Source organism: Nomia melanderi, unplaced genomic scaffold (assembly GCF_051020985.1).
Source record: "Nomia melanderi isolate GNS246 unplaced genomic scaffold, iyNomMela1 scaffold0915, whole genome shotgun sequence".
Taxonomy (NCBI): domain Eukaryota; kingdom Metazoa; phylum Arthropoda; class Insecta; order Hymenoptera; family Halictidae; genus Nomia; species Nomia melanderi.
The window spans coordinates 15,001-21,811 of record NW_027476029.1 but is presented as its reverse complement, the minus strand read 5'-3'; positions in this window follow the sequence as shown (position 1 = coordinate 21,811).

Sequence of the window (6,811 nt, the reverse complement as noted above, 5' to 3'; positions counted from 1 at the left end):
ACTGCGTTTTTATGCGTGGATTAAACATTAAAAAAATTTTGAAATATGTGATGAAAAAGTTTACTCTTGACCGTCGGGACTTAGAAAAATTTCGAGTACCCCGGATCGCCTGCTGGAATTACCGCACGGCCTGGATAGCCCGCATCGACCGATACATTTTTTCCATTTTCAGTGAAAAAAAAATTTTTGTCAATTTTTCTCAAACGTTAAAAACGTTAATAAACTGCGTTTTTATGCGTGGATTAAACATTAAAAAATTTTGAAATATGTGATGAAAAAGTTTACTCTTGACCGTCGGACTTAGAAAAATTTCGAGTACCCCGGATCGCCTGCTGGAATTACCGCACGCCTGGATAGCCCGCATCGACCGATACATTTTTTCCATTTTCAGTGAAAAAAAATTTTTGTCAATTTTCTCAACGTTAAAAACGTTAATAAACTGCGTTTTTATGCGTGGATTAAACATTAAAAAAATTTTGAAATATGTGATGAAAAAGTTTACTCTTGACCGTCGGGACTTAGAAAAATTCGAGTACCCCGGATCGCCTGCTGGAATTACCGCACGGCCTGGATAGCCCGCATCGACCGATACATTTTTTCCATTTTCAGTGAAAAAAAAATTTTTGTCAATTTTCTCAACGTTAAAAACGTTAATAAACTGCGTTTTTATGCGTGGATTAAACATTAAAAAATTTTGAAATATGTGATGAAAAAGTTTACTCTTGACCGTCGGGACTTAGAAAAATTTCGAGTACCCCGGATCGCCTGCTGGAATTACCGCACGGCCTGGATAGCCCGCATCGACCGATACATTTTTTCCATTTTCAGTGAAAAAAAAATTTTTGTCAATTTTCTCAACGTTAAAAACTGCGATAAACTGCGTTTTTATGCGTAGATTAAACATTGAAAAAATTTTGAAATATGCGATGAAAAAGTTTACTCTTGACCGTCGGGACTTAGAAAAATTTCGAGTACCCCGGATCGCCTGCTGGCATTACCGCACGGGCTGGACACCTCGCTCCGACGAATCGGTTTTTTCCATTTTTTTTGAAAAATAAATTTTTGTAATTTTTTTTAATGTCAAAAACGTTAATAAACGTCATGTTTACGCATGGATTAAACATTGAAATAATTTTAAAACACTTATTAAAAAAGTTGGTGTCGACCGTGGGACTTAGAAAAATTTCGGGAAGTCCGATTCGCCTGCTGGAATTACCGCACGGGCAGGACACCTCGCTCCGACGAATCGGTTTTTTCCATTTTTTTTGAAAAATAAATTTTTGTAATTTTTTTTAACGTTGAAAACGTTAATAAACATCATGTTTACGCATGGATTAAACATTGAAATAATTTTAAAACGCTTATTAAAAAAGTTGGTGTCGACCGTGGGACTTAGAAAAATTTCGGGAAGTCCGATTCGCCTGCTGGAATTACCGCACGGGCAGGACACCTCGCTCCGACGAATCGGTTTTTTCCATTTTTTCCGAAAAATAAATTTTTGTAATTTTTTTTAATGTTAAAAACGTTAATAAACTTCATGTTTACGCATGGATTAAACATTGAAATAATTTTAAAACGCTTATTAAAAAAGTTGGTGTCGACCGTGGGACTTAAAAAATTTCGGGAAGTCCGATTCGCCTGCTGGAATTACCGCACGGGCTGGACACCTCGCTCCGCCGAATCGGTTTTTTCCTTTTTTTCCGAAAAATAAATTTTTGTAATTTTTTTTAATGTTAAAAACGTTAATAAACTTCATGTTTACGCATGGATTAAACATTGAAATAATTTTAAAACGCTTATTAAAAAAGTTGGTGTCGACCGTGGGACTTAGAAAAATTTCGGGAAGTCCGATTCGCCTGCTGGAATTACCGCACGGGCAGGACACCTCGCTCCGACGAATCGGTTTTTTCCATTTTTTCCGAAAAATAAATTTTTGTAATTTTTTTTAATGTTAAAAACGTTAATAAACTTCATGTTTACGCATGGATTAAACCTTGAAATAATTTTAAAACGCTTATTAAAAAAGTTGGTGTCGACCGTGGGACTTAGAAAAATTTCGGGAAGTCCGATTCGCCTGCTGGAATTACCGCACGGGCAGGACACCTCGCTCCGACGAATCGGTTTTTTCCATTTTTTTTGAAAAATAAATTTTTGTAATTTTTTTTAACGTTTAAAACGTTAATAAACATCATGTTTACGCATGGATTAAACATTGAAATAATTTTAAAACGCTTATTAAAAAAGTTGGTGTCGACCGTGGGACTTAGAAAAATTTCGGGAAGTCCGATTCGCCTGCTGGAATTACCGCACGGGCTGGACACCTCGCTCCGACGAATCGGTTTTTTCCATTTTTTTTGAAAAATAAATTTTTGTAATTTTTTTTAATGTCAAAAACGTTAATAAACGTCATGTTTACGCATGGATTAAACATTGAAATAATTTTAAAACACTTATTAAAAAAGTTGGTGTCGACCGTGGGACTTAGAAAAATTTCGGGAAGTCCGATTCGCCTGCTGGAATTACCGCACGGGCTGGACACCTCGCTCCGCCGAATCGGTATTTTCCATTTTTCTTGAAAAATAAATTTTTGTAATTTTTTTTAACGTTGAAAACGTTAATAAACATCATGTTTACGCATGGATTAAACATTGAAATAATTTTAAAACGCTTATTAAAAAAGTTGGTGTCGACCGTGGGACTTAGAAAAATTTCGGGAAGTCCGATTCGCCTGCTGGAATTACCGCACGGGCTGGACACCTCGCTCCGCCGAATCGGTATTTTCCATTTTTCTTGAAAAATAAATTTTTGTAATTTTTTTTAACGTTGAAAACGTTAATAAACATCATGTTTACGCATGGATTAAACATTGAAATAATTTTAAAACGCTTATTAAAAAAGTTGGTGTCGACCGTGGGACTTAGAAAAATTTCGGGAAGTCCGATTCGCCTGCTGGAATTACCGCACGGGCAGGACACCTCGCTCCGACGAATCGGTTTTTTCCATTGGTTTTTTCCATTTTTTCCGAAAAATAAATTTTTGTAATTTTTTTTAATGTTAAAAAACGTTAATAAACTTCATGTTTACGCATGGATTAAACATTGAAATAATTTTAAAACACTTATTAAAAAAGTTGGTGTCGACCGTGGGACTTAGAAAAATTTCGGGAAGTCCGATTCGCCTGCTGGAATTACCGCACGGGCAGGACACCTCGCTCCGACGAATCGGTTTTTTCCATTTTTTTTGAAAAATAAATTTTTGTAATTTTTTTTAACGTTGAAAACGTTAATAAACATCATGTTTACGCATGGATTAAACATTGAAATAATTTAAAACGCTTATTAAAAAAGTTGGTGTCGACCGTGGGACTTAGAAAAATTTCGGGAAGTCCGATTCGCCTGCTGGAATTACCGCACGGGCTGGACACCTCGCTCCGCCGAATCGGTTTTTTCCTTTTTTTCCGAAAAATAAATTTTTGTAATTTTTTTTAATGTTAAAAACGTTAATAAACTTCATGTTTACGCATGGATTAAACATTGAAATAATTTTAAAACGCTTATTAAAAAAGTTGGTGTCGACCGTGGGACTTAGAAAATTTCGGGAAGTCCGATTCGCCTGCTGGAATTACCGCACGGGCAGGACACCTCGCTCCGACGAATCGGTTTTTTTCCATTTTTTCCGAAAAATAAATTTTTGTAATTTTTTTTAATGTTAAAAACGTTAATAAACTTCATGTTTACGCATGGATTAAACATTGAAATATTTTAAAACGCTTATTAAAAAGTTGGTGTCGACCGTGGGACTTAGAAAAATTTCGGGAAGTCCGATTCGCCTGCTGGAATTACCGCACGGCAGGACACCTCGCTCCGACGAATCGGTTTTTTCCATTTTTTTTGAAAAATAAATTTTTGTAATTTTTTTTAACGTTGAAAACGTTAATAAACATCATGTTTACGCATGGATTAAACATTGAAATAATTTTAAAACGCTTATTAAAAAAGTTGGTGTCGACCGTGGGACTTAGAAAAATTTCGGGAAGTCCGATTCGCCTGCTGGAATTACCGCACGGGCTGGACACCTCGCTCCGCCGAATCGGTTTTTTCCTTTTTTCCGAAAAATAAATTTTTGTAATTTTTTTTAATGTTAAAAACGTTAATAAACTTCATGTTTACGCATGGATTAAACATTGAAATAATTTTAAAACGCTTATTAAAAAAGTTGGTGTCGACCGTGGGACTTAGAAAAATTTCGGGAAGTCCGATTCGCCTGCTGGAATTACCGCACGGGCAGGACACCTCGCTCCGACGAATCGGTTTTTTCCATTTTTTCCGAAAAATAAATTTTGTAATTTTTTTTAATGTTAAAAACGTTAATAAACTTCATGTTTACGCATGGATTAAACATTGAAATAATTTTAAAACGCTTATTAAAAAAGTTGGTGTCGACCGTGGGACTTAGAAAAATTTCGGGAAGTCCGATTCGCCTGCTGGAATTACCGCACGGGCAGGACACCTCGCTCCGACGAATCGGTTTTTTCCATTTTTTTTGAAAAATAAATTTTTGTAATTTTTTTTAACGTTGAAAACGTTAATAAACATCATGTTTACGCATGGATTAAACATTGAAATAATTTTAAAACGCTTATTAAAAAAGTTGGTGTCGACCGTGGGACTTAGAAAAATTTCGGGAAGTCCGATTCGCCTGCTGGAATTACCGCACGGGCTGGACACCTCGCTCCGCCGAATCGGTTTTTTCCTTTTTTTCCGAAAAATAAATTTTTGTAATTTTTTTTAATGTTAAAAACGTTAATAAACTTCATGTTTACGCATGGATTAAACATTGAAATAATTTTAAAACGCTTATTAAAAAGTTGGTGTCGACCGTGGGACTTAGAAAAATTTCGGGAAGTCCGATTCGCCTGCTGGAATTACCGCACGGGCAGGACACCTCGCTCCGACGAATCGGTTTTTCCATTTTTTCCGAAAAATAAATTTTTGTAATTTTTTTTAATGTTAAAAACGTTAATAAACTTCATGTTTACGCATGGATTAAACATTGAAATAATTTTAAAACGCTTATTAAAAAGTTGGTGTCGACCGTGGGACTTAGAAAAATTTCGGGAAGTCCGATTCGCCTGCTGGAATTACCGCACGGGCTGGACACCTCGCTCCGCCGAATCGGTTTTTTCCTTTTTTTCCGAAAAATAAATTTTTGTAATTTTTTTTAATGTTAAAAACGTTAATAAACTTCATGTTACGCATGGATTAAACATTGAAATAATTTTAAAACGCTTATTAAAAAAGTTGGTGTCGACCGTGGGACTTAGAAAAATTTCGGGAAGTCCGATTCGCCTGCTGGAATTACCGCACGGGCAGGACACCTCGCTCCGACGAATCGGTTTTTTCCATTTTTTCCGAAAAATAAATTTTTGTAATTTTTTTTAATGTTAAAAACGTTAATAAACTTCATGTTTACGCATGGATTAAACATTGAAATAATTTTAAAACGCTTATTAAAAAAGTTGGTGTCGACCGTGGGACTTAGAAAAATTTCGGGAAGTCCGATTCGCCTGCTGGAATTACCGCACGGGCAGGACACCTCGCTCCGACGAATCGGTTTTTTCCATTTTTTTTGAAAAATAAATTTTTGTAATTTTTTTTAACGTTGAAAACGTTAATAAACATCATGTTTACGCATGGATTAAACATTGAAATAATTTTAAAACGCTTATTAAAAAAGTTGGTGTCGACCGTGGGACTTAGAAAAATTTCGGGAAGTCCGATTCGCCTGCTGGAATTACCGCACGGGCTGGACACCTCGCTCCGCCGAATCGGTTTTTTCCTTTTTTTCCGAAAAATAAATTTTTGTAATTTTTTTAATGTTAAAAACGTTAATAAACTTCATGTTTACGCATGGATTAAACATTGAAATAATTTTAAAACGCTTATTAAAAAAGTTGGTGTCGACCGTGGGACTTAGAAAAATTCGGGAAGTCCGATTCGCCTGCTGGAATTACCGCACGGGCAGGACACCTCGCTCCGACGAATCGGTTTTTTCCATTTTTTCCGAAAAATAAATTTTTGTAATTTTTTTAATGTTAAAAACGTTAATAAACTTCATGTTTACGCATGGATTAAACATTGAAATAATTTAAAACGCTTATTAAAAAAGTTTACTCTTGACCGTGGGGACTTAGAAAAATTCCGGCTTGCACGGATTCGACCACTCTGTTTTTCGGAGTTTCTGAGAAAAATAAATTTTTGTAATTTTTTTCATTATGATTTCTGAGTTCTCCCAGTAGTTTAATGTAAGGATTAAGCATTTAAAAATTTTTAAATCGAATATTAAAAAAGTTTACTCTTGCAATTTTTGGAAAAAAAAAATTCTAAAAAATTTTTCTTTCGGTGGAAACTAACGTTTAATATGTACAATAACGATTTATCGAATAAAAATCGTATGTTAATATATGTTCGAATCGACCATAGTTTCAGCGGCTAAGTACCAGCAGCCCGGCCGGTTGGTCTGTACGCGCGGCAGTTTACCACCATAAGCGCCCGTGCTGAGCGGCCGGCGCCGCGGTCGTCGCGGCCGCCCGTTTGGTTACTATAAGAGAGCACGTCGGTTCGAGCGGACCGGTCGGCGCAGCGGCGGGCGAGCGGCTATTCTACGATCTCGGTCGAGAAGCAGTCGTTCAGCTCCTCGAGGTCCATTCCTCGACTGTTCTGTACCGCGTTCCGTTGCGAATTTTTCTCTACACAGCATGACCACGGGTCGGTGTCTCAGACCGAATGGCCCTTATGTGGTAAGCCCAGAA